This window comes from Carassius carassius, chromosome 50 (genome assembly GCF_963082965.1).
Source record: "Carassius carassius chromosome 50, fCarCar2.1, whole genome shotgun sequence".
In the NCBI taxonomy this organism is placed as follows: Eukaryota; Metazoa; Chordata; class Actinopteri; order Cypriniformes; family Cyprinidae; genus Carassius; species Carassius carassius.
In genome coordinates, this window is record NC_081804.1 from 10072174 (window position 1) to 10083995 (window position 11822).

Genomic DNA, 11822 nt, shown 5'->3' on the forward strand with positions numbered 1-11822 from the left:
GAGAGCGCTTGATTGGAGAGGTGTTCCGGGCGGGTTGCAGGAGTTGTGAGTGGTGTGAACGGTTGTGTGGGGAGGCGTTCAGGGCAGTTGATGGGTGTTCTTTCAAACCTGCAGTAAAACTCATTCAGATCATCTGCCAGTCGTTGATTCTCCACAGTGCTGGGGGGTGGTGTCTTGTAATTGGTGATCTTCTTTAGACTTTTCCACACTGATGCGGAGTCGTTCGAAGTGAACTGAGTCCTTATTTTTTCAGAATAATTCCTCTTTGCCAATTTGATCTCCTTTTCCAGTGTGTATTTAGCCTGTTTATACAGGACATTGTCCCCCTTCACGTAAGCATCTTCTTTGGCCTGACGGAGCTGTCTGAGTTTTGCAGTGAACCACGGTTTGTCATTGTTGTAATTTAGTTGAGTCTTTGTAGGAATACACATATCCTCACAGAAACTGATAATATGATGTCACAGTCTCTGTGAGTTCATCCAGATCGGTGGCAGCAGCTTCAAAAACACTCCAATCAGTGAGGTCAAAACAAGATTGTAAATCTTGTAAATTTTAGTTGCTGCCTGTAGGCCGGTATAAGATGAACCAGAAGGTGATCAGAACGTCCCAAAGCTGCTCGTGGAACAGAGTGAAATGCATCCTTTATTGTTGTGTAACAGTGATCCAATGTATTACTGTCTCTTGTGGGACAAGTAACATGCTGTCTGTATTTTGGCAGTTCACGGGAGAGATTGGCTTTATTAAAGTCCCCAAGAATGATTAAAACAGAGTCTGGGTGTTGTTGTTCTGTCTCTGTGATCTGTTCAGCGAGTTTTTGTAAAGCTGAGCTCACGTGCGCTTGCGGAGGGATGTAAACACTAACCAGAATGAACGAGTGAAACTCCTGCGGCGAATAGAACGCCTTGCAGTTAATGAAGAGCATTTCGAGATTTGAGCAGCACGTCTTCTTTAACACAGTTACATCTGTACACCACAGTTCACTGATGTAAAAGCACGTCCCGCCGCCGCGCGATTTCCCCGTTGATTCTGCGTCGTGGTCCGCTCTGAACAGCTGAAAGTCCAGCAGATGGAGCGTGCTATCCGGTATGGTGTCATTCAGCCAAGTTTCCGTGAAACACAGAGCAGCAGAGTGAGAGAAATCCTTATTTGTCCGAGAGAGCAGAAGCAGTTCGTCCGTTTTGTTGGGTAGAGAGCGGAGATTTGCCAGATGGATGCTAGGCAACGGCGTTCGAAATCCGTGTTTTCTGCGTTTTCTCACGAGCGCGCCAGCTCTTTTTCCCCATCTGCGCGTCCTCTTGAAGCGTGTGATCAGTGCAGCCGCTCCGCCGACAAGAATGTCCAGCAAAACATCAGAATAGTCGAAAACCGGTGATATATCGGGAGATGTGTGTTGCCAAATGTCCAGCAATTCGTCCCTGGTGAAACTGATTGCAGGAATATAACTAAAGAGAGGACAAACTAACAAAAACAACTGCAGAGCACGTCACAGAGGCAGCCATCCTGTATCGGCGCCACTCGCATATAAATGAACCGAAGGACACGGGAAAGAAAATGTAAAAAAAAAAAAAAAAAAAAAATTCAGATTTGGCAATAACACACGAGTGATCACATACGAAAAAGCCTAGTGTAAAGAATAACAAATACCTCATTTTTTTAAACAAGTTTCGAAGGAGCCATATACGTGGAAAATATTTGAGCTATAACTTCCTGTTGCAATGGAACGACTTTCGGACACACTGAAAATGTTTATGCTCTCTCACATGCGAGAATGATAACATAATTAATAAAGTGCAGTCTTTGTGCAGGCACAACAGTACGTGGGCGATTACAGGGCATATGCAAAGAGTTTCTATGTAACTGCATGTCTTTCATATATTTGCAAAGATATATAGTGTTTCACATGTATGCGCAAGTAATTCACTTGTACGCACAAGTGTTTCAGTGTTTATCGCAAGTGTTTCAGTGTGTATCCCAAGTGATTCACTTGTACACGCAAGTGTTTCAGTGTGTATCGCAAGTGTTTCAGTGTGTATCACAAGTTTTCAATGGGTTTAGTCTCAAACGGCCTCCCATAGTGAACGGCCGTTATCGTTACATGTTGCTTTCTGACCAGTCGCGTGCCGTCACACACATTCACTTGAACACATACAAACGCACTCACACTAAATCACTCGGCCACTCACACACAAACACTCTCTCTCTCACTCTCTCTCTCTCACTCTCTCTCTCTCACTCTCTCTCTCTCACACTCTCTCTCTCTCTCTCTCTCTCTCTCTCGGCATATCGTATTGATTTTTATGTTTTAAGTAGGCCTATCTTTAAAATACAGTGTCCTGTAAAATGCACGTTTCTTTTTTTCGCCGAGTGTATTTATTTTTCGCCCAGTGTTAGGATTAGTTCACACAAAAATGAAAATTTCCTAATCATTTACTCCTCCCAATGCCATCCAGGATATCCATGGCGTTTTTTCTTAAATTATGTTTTTTAAGGAAAACATTTCAGGATGTTTTCTTCATATAATGGACTTCAATGCCTACCAACTCAGTTGGTAGCTATTGTTTTCTCAAAAACAAAAAATATTTCCAATATGGGACTGGAGACTCGAGACTTGACTCGGACTCGAACTCTGGTAATGGTGACTCGACTTGGACTCGACTCAAGACTTTTCTTTGATGACTCGGACTTGGACTCGGACTTGAACACTGGGACTCGAGACTTGACTCGGACTCGACAGTTGGTGACTCGACTACAACACTGGTTCACATACAGCTACATGACACACTGCATGAAAGGTAATATTCGAAAAGGCATAAAAGGGGCACTTTAATCTTTGCAACTTTACGGATCTTCTGTATACACGAACAGTTTTAAGGCCCTTTTCGAAATAGAACAGTTCATGTGTACTTTCGGTCTTGTGGACTTACAATGGCCGCCACGTGCGCATGTCCATTGAGTCCACAAGACCGTAGTGTGTCCCATCCGTCACCTTAGCCTTCAAAAGGGTGCTTGCAAGCGGCCCTTTTGCTGCCGTTATATGCCCTCGATCTGCACTTCTGCCGAGCCTGCACTGAGGAGCAGTAGACTTCTACCCGACAGACAATGCGACATTACGTCATGAAAGTACGGATTCAGAGGAAGACCACAAGGGTTTAGGGTGTGATTTGGGACAGGGCATAACACTTTAAAGACAAAGTTAATAACATCTTGATGGATTTGTTTATTACAAACATGCAGCTTTTCCCTTCACAAGATGTTAACTGATGGACCGGAGTAAGGTGGATGATAGTGATGATTTTATCATCTGTTTGGACTCTAATTCTGACGGCACCCATTCACTGCAGAGGATTTCCACAAATCTGTTCCAATGAAGAAACAAACTCATCTACATATTGATTGGACTCAGGGTCCATCCCTCAGGGAGTAAATTTTCATTGATGTGTGAACTATTCCTTTGAAAGTTACCATGTTTGTTTGATGTTGATCCAAAAGCACACCCTGCTTGGCCAAATCATGGTCAACACATGACCATCACCCAGAGGAAACTCTCATCCAGGACCTCTTCTAGCACTACAGGTTCTCGTCTCTTACCAAGCTCCACATGACACACAAAATGATCAGTGCTGACAGGTCCGTCATCAGTGTGCCTTGCTCTCCCTCTCTGCCCTGTCATCTTGGGACCGGCCTCATGTTGTGACAGAGTAAATTACATCAGTCACTGCACTGGGGCGAACACACACTCGTGCACTCATCCCATACACACGTGAAATACACTCTGCTTGCTCACAACGTAATACAGACTGTGTTTTAACAACTCTAGTTCTTTCCCTCTCACACACCAGATGCACACACACACACACACCGTACGGCTCAGCACCATATGCTGACCTCCCTTACACATGAGGTGCTCTGGCCCTGGAGGGAAATAAATTACAGACTAATATTAGTGTGCAGTGGCACGCTTCTCCAAAAGACAGATGTTTATTCAGGATGATATTTAAACAACAGCTCCAGACTTTTCACTTCTTTCCCTCTCCTTGCTGGCCAAAGCTGTCTGTCCCCTGAACATGATCAGTTTATATGAACATTGCTGTAACTGCTGGTCTAAGTTTATCACCTCAATCATTTAACCTTAATAACTAGTGAGAAAGAAAAGCAGATTTTAAATGATTTTATAAATGGAAATAAAAGGAGTGCAATTTATGGATTAACGCATTAACACATTTTGCTGCAACAGTTAAGACATGGATTTGTATTTATTCTTTATGTTGGTTTGCCATGCCAATGGAAAACACATCACATTATGCTTGATTTTCAAACGCTTTATTAATTATGTAATTATGAGCCATCTGAATGTATGGCTCTAAATGGTAGGAAATCTGTTTTAGGCACATTTCACTGATGATGCACACTTAGGGTCGTATTACTTTTTTAATGCATTAGAGACACAAATACCCAATTTCTTTGTACAAACCACTGTTATCTAACATAAAGATGAAAAGTAGCTAGTTGCATAAAAGTAGCCAGTTTTATTAACATCACATTGTTTCAAGCTGCTTTAATTGTGAAAAGCGTAAAAAAAATAAAACTGACTTGATTAAACTTGACTAAACAAATCAAATATTCCCCGCTAATATGGGGATTTTGGTCTGTCCCACCTCAAAGTTCTTGACCTTATCAACAATTCAAATCATCATTTTGACATAATACATAATCCAATATAATATCCCTTATATTTGTGACACCTAAGAAGTAACATAATCTTGACCCTTCTACAGCATTACAGAATGTCTATTTTTAATTTTTACTCAAATTGTTGAGTTGACTAAACCATTCTTATATCACACACACACACACACACACACACTTTTGGTTTCGATTTAATGATCATGTCAACTCTCAGTGGTGCTGAGCATGCATTCTACAATACAAGACATTAATTTTGTCAGACACTCTGCAACGAATCCTCCTTTAAAATTTCTTACGGGCCAATGAGGGTACTTTTTTGTTCCCCCTGAAGAAAATGTCAAATAATAAAAGAAAATAGTCTGGGCAATGTAGGGCCCCTGCACACGTGGGGCCCCTACCTAGGCTGCAGCCTATGCAATTTTGTCCTCAACATTCAGACAGCAGACTCTGTCATGAGGCTCAGAGAGGAATATTGTGTGGGTGCGGTGTGTGTGACTGAAGATCTATTGAAGACTACCGTTAGTGTGGGAATATGTGTGTGTGTTTGTGTGTTAAATTGGTAATTCTAGTTTGGATTCTTTGGATTGTCCCGCCAAAGTCTTATTTGACCGGTGTGTAATGTAGATAAACTGCTGCGGCTTGTGACAGCTGGGCGCATGTTTAAAAGAACAAGAGAGAGCGAGCGAGAGCACGCGCCCTCTGGTCGCGTGCGCGCGAGCACTCTCTTTGCGAAGCAAGGTTCCACTCGACGGGAGAGAAAGAGAGAAAAAAAGAGACTGCAGCGTTCTGGAGAATAAATAACTTGAGATCGGTGTACACGTCCTTGAGAACGGTAAGTCGTATAACTTATGTTGTTCATTTAAGCCTGTTATTCTATTAGTCATAGTTCTTGCTAATTTGAATTAAGTCAGGGCTGCCAACTTACACAATTGACACTTTTCACATGCTATCATGCCACACATCCATTTTCTCATGCACAGAAAAATCGCGAAGCAAAGTGAAGACCGACAGACAATACAGAGCAGGTTACTTATGATATATAAACAAAGTCTCAACTCTCAGAATCAGTCAATTTTATTACAAAATTCAAACAATAAATACAGTTTTGGTGTAAATGTGACGTGTCACGTGACAGATCCCTAGCCTCAGTGAACCGATCATCTCGCTAGTAAATAAACACGAATGAACAATTTTGAAAGATAACGTTACAGTACAACTTACCGAAACGTATATTCCTTATACATAATATCGATCAATCAGTGTTTTTCAACCGCGGAAAGAAGTCAATAAAACAGATGGAGAACAATTATGTCACATAGGCCTAACATTTACCTCAGGAAAGCCATTTAAGGCATACCCCTCCCTCAGTAAGCTGGCAGCCATTGCCCTCACAGTGCCAATCTCGAGTGTTAACTGTGAGAGAGATTTCTCCACTATGAATAGGGTTAGACATTTCGGTGTTATGTGAAATGAAAGGTTGTTTGGCTATCAATATACCTCACATCACTTATTTTTTTTTTATTCTTTTATAGGTGAAAACAGACTTGAGGAACAGGCTACAGGGGGACCATTTAGCAGCATGTATGCTACTCAGCATCAATGGGCCACCTCTTTCCGAATTCCCCTATAACCGAGCCTTGGAGTTATTTTTCCAAAAACCACAAAAATTAAATGCAAGCTGCCAACTTGCACTTAAGGTTTTGGTTGTTTTGGTTGTTTAAGGTTACAGTTCAATCGCAACTGAAAATCTGCCTCATTATGTGTGAATAAATATACTTGTTTGTGTTGCAGCGAGGGGGGGGGGGTGTTGGGGGTTGGACAGACCTGCCCCCACTGCTAAAAAAAAATCCTAAAGGAAACACTGGAGTTACTAGTCTACTTTTGAACACAACATGCATCATAGAAAGAAATGCCTGTAAAGTCGTTCAATTACTGTAGTACTACAGAAGTCAATAACTTGCACCAGCCCATAGAGCCCTGTGAGGTTTTAATAATCTAGTTACAGATTAACAAAAATTAAGACTTTTCTTGAACAATTTTTCTAAAAAAAAAAAAAAAAAAAATTCTGATTAATTTGCTGTGCCTGGGGTGCACAATTTGGCCAAAATGATGTAATTATACATCAAATTGAATAGAAAATACATATTCAGGAAAATGAAATTCAGTGCATTTCTGTATCATGATATGTACCGTATCGTGGCCTCTGTATCGTGATATGTATCGTACCGTGACTTTGCTGGTGATACACAGCTTTAGTGCAGATACTGCGTAATCGGCCCACATTTCAAGCACTGGTCTACATGTAAAAAAACTAAGCAACAAAAAAAGGGTGCAAATTCAAAACGCATGCATCACAAAAATATTTACAGTGTATGATGGAGAACAACTAAAATCCCTTCATCTTAAATGCAGCCAAAACAGAAACCAAAGTGATTTCTGTTCTTAAGTGGTGGTTTTAAAATGTTACGACTCTCTCCGGCCTCCACAAACAGCAAACATCCATTAGTATAATGCTAAAAAATGCATGAGTTGTCCCACAAGTAATATTTCCACAGAATTCAGGAAGCTATAATATAGGCCATTTCTATGGCAGTGAAAGTTAAAATAACCCTCTGTACAGACCAGGGTGAAATACAGAAGAAACTGTTACTACACAAAGTGATCCAATGATGACCAAATGTTGTGCAGCCTATCAAATCAATTCAATTGTGAGGGAAAAGAAGATCTCTGACATTCATAATTCACTTGCTGGGTGAATATTTGATGAAGTAGATTAAAGATTAAACTTAAACTTCTTTTTAAATTTTTAAAAGAGACATGGTAGATGTGCCATACAAAGAGACTTTAAAGGAATATTTTGGGTTCAGTACAAGTTAAACTTAATCTACAGCAATTTAAGTGAATTCGTGGAGCCAAAGTACTCACCATTTCAATAGTTTAGACACTAGAAATAAAATAAAAAATTTGCTAACATGATTTTAGTGTGAAGTCATATCAAATTTCACAACTTTGCCATGACAATGTAACATTGTTGCCCTATAACGACTATAAGAATACATAATTGGAATAAATTTTAGCAGAAGAGTTAATTTAAGTGTTTTATTAAACTACAATGGAAAACAAATAAGTAGTATTTACTTTTAAACCATTTTCACCAAGAAATTGCTGGTACATTTCACAATTATATATAAAGAAATAACAAGTAACAGACTGAATTAAACATGAAATTTTTAAGTAGAATTTTCTTGTAAAACGTACTCAAACTTTTTGTTTACAAAAAAGAATTCTTACACTGTATAAGCTTCACATTTCTGCTTCTATATCCTCTAAAAATAAAATTATTTTTTGAAAGGTTTTCAAGATGGACAGGATACAAAGAGACTGTCAAATATTTGTTTTGATATCAACCACTATCAACCACTTGGAAAACCGCACAGAACATGTGCTAGAAGGTCTTGTCCTCTGAACACATCTATTTCTTAACAACAAGCGAGTGAGAACATGTCACCATCCTATTTGCAGCCTGTAGAGAAATAATTCAAAGGAATCAGAGTGAAGATCTCTTAAAGGGTTAGTTCGCCCAATTTGCAAAATCATGTCATTAATAACTCACCCTCATGTCGTTCCAAACCCGTAAGACCTCCGTTTATTTTTGGAACACAGTTTAAGATATTTTAGATTTAGTGCGAGAGCTCTCAGTCCCTCCATTGAAGATGTGTGTATGGTATACTGTCCATGTCCAGAAAGGTAAGAAAAACATCATCAAAGTAGTCCATGTGACATCAGAGGGTCAGTTAAAATTTGTTGAAGCATCGAAAATACATTTTGGTCCAAAACTAGCAAAAACTACGATTTTATTCAGCATTGTCTTCTCTTCCGTGTCTGTTTGTAAGACAGTTCAAAACAAAGCAGTTTGTGATATCCGGTTCGCGAACGAATCATTCGATGTAACCAGATCTTTTTGAACCAGTTCACCAAATCGAACTGAATCGTTTAAACGGTTCGCGTCTCCAATACGCATTAATCCACAAATGACTTAAGCGGTTAACTTTTTTAATGTGGCTGACACTCCCTCTGAGTTAAAACAAACCAATATCCCGGAGTAATTCATTTACTCAAACAGTACACTGACTGAACTGCTGTGAAGAGAGAGATGAACACCGAGCCGAGTCAGATAATGACTCGTTCCCGAGTCAAGAACCGGTTGCATCAGTTTTCGGATCACCAGTAGTTCTTTCTGACAGTTCGATTCAAAAACCGGTTGAAGAAAACGGTTCACCGGTTCTTTTGCGCTCGATGTAATGGCATCGTTGGCGATGATTGCAAGCCTTCGGTTTACCTGGGCTCATAATATTAGCACAGAATCAGTTCAGAATCAATCACCAAAAGAATCAGTTCGGTTCAGACGCTCTGTGTGTCGGTTTGCTTCACGCTGAATCACACATGCGCAGTATCATCAGCTCCTCGGTTCTCGAATCGGACACGTCTGACAGAAACGGTTCGTGACTCGTGAACGAGTCATTATCTGGCTCGGCTCGGTGTTCATCTTCAGTTCTCTCTTCACAGCAGTTCGGTCAGTGTACTGTTTGAGTACATGAATTACTCCGGGATATTGGTTTGTTTTAACTCAGAGGGAGTGTCAGCCACATTAAACAAGTTAACATCTTAAGTCATTTGTGGATTAATGCGTATTGGAGACGCGAACCGTTTAAAACGATTCAGTTCGATTTGGTGAACTGGTTCAAAAAGATCCGGTTACATCGAATGATTCATTCGCGAACCGGATATGACAAACTGCTTTGTTTTGAACAGTCTTACAACAGACACGGAAGAGAAGACAATGCTTAATAAAGTCGTAGTTTTTGCTAGTTTTGGACCAAAATGAATTTTCGATGCTTCAAAAAATTCTAACTGACCCTCTGATGTCACATGGACTACTTTGATGATGTTTTTCTTACCTTTCTGGACATGGACAGTATACCATACACACAGCTTCAATGGAGGGACTGAGAGCTCTCGGACTAAATCTAAAATATCTTAAACTGTGTTCCAAAAATAAACGGAGGTCTTACGGGTTTGGAACAACATGAGGGTGAGTTATTAATGACATCATTTTGCAAATTGGGCGAACTAACCCTTTAACGCTTCCCTTTCAGACTCAGACTTCTACACGGAATGAAAAAGGAGAATGTCTCTTTCTGCCTTAAAAGCCATCTGTATGAGACAGTGAAGCACACCTCTGAAAAGGTATGAATTATATCATGAACATCACAGAGATGGATGTGGCATCTGTTAAACAGACAGAACAGCACACATGGCACTTGTTTCAGTGACAGCAATAAAACATTTAAGCTCTTTAAAAAAACAAGCAAACAAACAAAAGAACAGTGATTTTAAATTTATATTGGAATAAGAAATAGATTATCTTAAAGGGACAGTACACCCAAAAATGACAACTCGGTAATTCTCAGCGATTTTCCTTGCAGACACCATTCAATTTCACTTTAGGGTGGAAAAGATGGTGAAGTACTGATTCCTTTTTTATTTTTTTAAGTTCCTATACAGAAGGAAGTCATGTACAGTTTTAACAGTGGCAGAAATTCAATATTTAGGCAAACTATCCCTTTAAACCAATTGAAAATAAATACACAAGCATCATTTTAAAACACTGATTTGCTCGAACAGTTAGAAGAACGGCCCGAGTCAGACTTCAGTCCGTCAGATGCTTAGAAAACCGACTTGTTCAACTCATTAACGTGAAATTCATAATTTCCACTTGAACAACACATCGAATGAAACAATATTACTGCCCTACAGTTAAACAGAAGAAGTAACTGCCAACCAAACTCCCGATACTGACAGCGTTTCCACTTCTTCTCACAATTTCTGTCTCCTCACTCACTTCTCCTCAGCACCGCAGTTCAGACTCGGACATTTGTACTTTCTGACCTCTCTGAAGCTCAAATTTTTCGCCTGGAGGATATGAGGATCTATTTCTACTCATTCCTGTAGTACGAAATCGAATAAGCACTAAAAAACCGTTAGCACAAGCAACACTTACCTCAACAATCTTCATAAGGCTTGAATGTGCCGCTGTAGGCGCTCCAATTCGTATGGGCTGGCGGGATTCAACGGGTGAAATCTAAGTACCGAGTTAGTAGCTGAAGCATGGCACATAAATCAAACGTAGCCTGCAATAAAATGCCTATCTGCGATCAGAGAGTAACTTTAAAGCGACTGGCAGCAATGTTTGGAGAGATGTGAACTGAACGGTCGCGCGCGCTCGTGCGTGTTCTCTGTGTTGGGCGTGCGGCGCGCTCATCCCGTGCTTCTATTCTCGCGCGCTCTCTAGGGACACCGATGATGCAGCTAGTATATTGCCAAGCAACAGCTCCTGTAAGAACCGTAAGAACCCATCAAAGTCTGACGAGGCTCAAGTTTGGCAGGTTTTGTATCAGACGATCGAATTCATTTCAGATGAACTGTCACATATAGGCAGGATGGCTCTAATTTAGTGAGGTCATCATATGTCTCAATAACATGTCATAATAACTTTCATTAATATCATTAACAGAAATGAAACGGGACATTGCTTAGTTACAACGCTGTATACTTTCATTTCTCCATTATGCATGTTTTTATGAACTGGATAAAATATTAAACTCACAATTTTTAAGTATGGAAGTTTGAGTATTTTGCCATGCACACGTCTAAAATGAAAAATGCCATGTTTCTTCAATTTCTCTAATCTTAATGTTTTTTATTTATTTATTTAGGAATGTTGTTTTCTTGCCATTGTGTACATAAAAAAGTTATCATATAATCAATCCAGTCTTATTAATCACATTAATAATGTTATTTCATATTTTAGCAATTCATGATAATACAAATAAATTAATATGTTAAAGGCCTGAGCTTGACAAGAGTATATGGCCAGTTTGCATTTAATTTATATTAAAATTATTTATATTTTATTTTTAGCTCAAATGGTACTACATGACCCATACAATATGAGTATAACATGTTATCTTAAATAGATTCAAATATAATTATAATTATACAAATATTAAGATTATTAATATATTATTATAATGTATTGCCTGTAATTAGTTTCAGCTACACTATAAAATTTATTC

At 39.5% G+C, this 11822-nt stretch overlaps 1 protein-coding gene across 1 annotated transcript in view; it reads right to left on the minus strand.

Annotated features, from left to right (window-relative positions):
* Window positions 1-11049, minus strand: part of LOC132133270 (carbohydrate sulfotransferase 8-like) — a 95305-nt gene extending 84256 nt beyond the window's left edge. The window contains exon 1 of the mRNA XM_059546075.1: window positions 10748-11049. The gene's annotated coding sequence lies outside the window, so the exon portion shown is untranslated. The remainder of the gene's footprint in view (window positions 1-10747) is intronic.
* Between the last annotated feature and the right edge of the window lie 773 nt (window positions 11050-11822).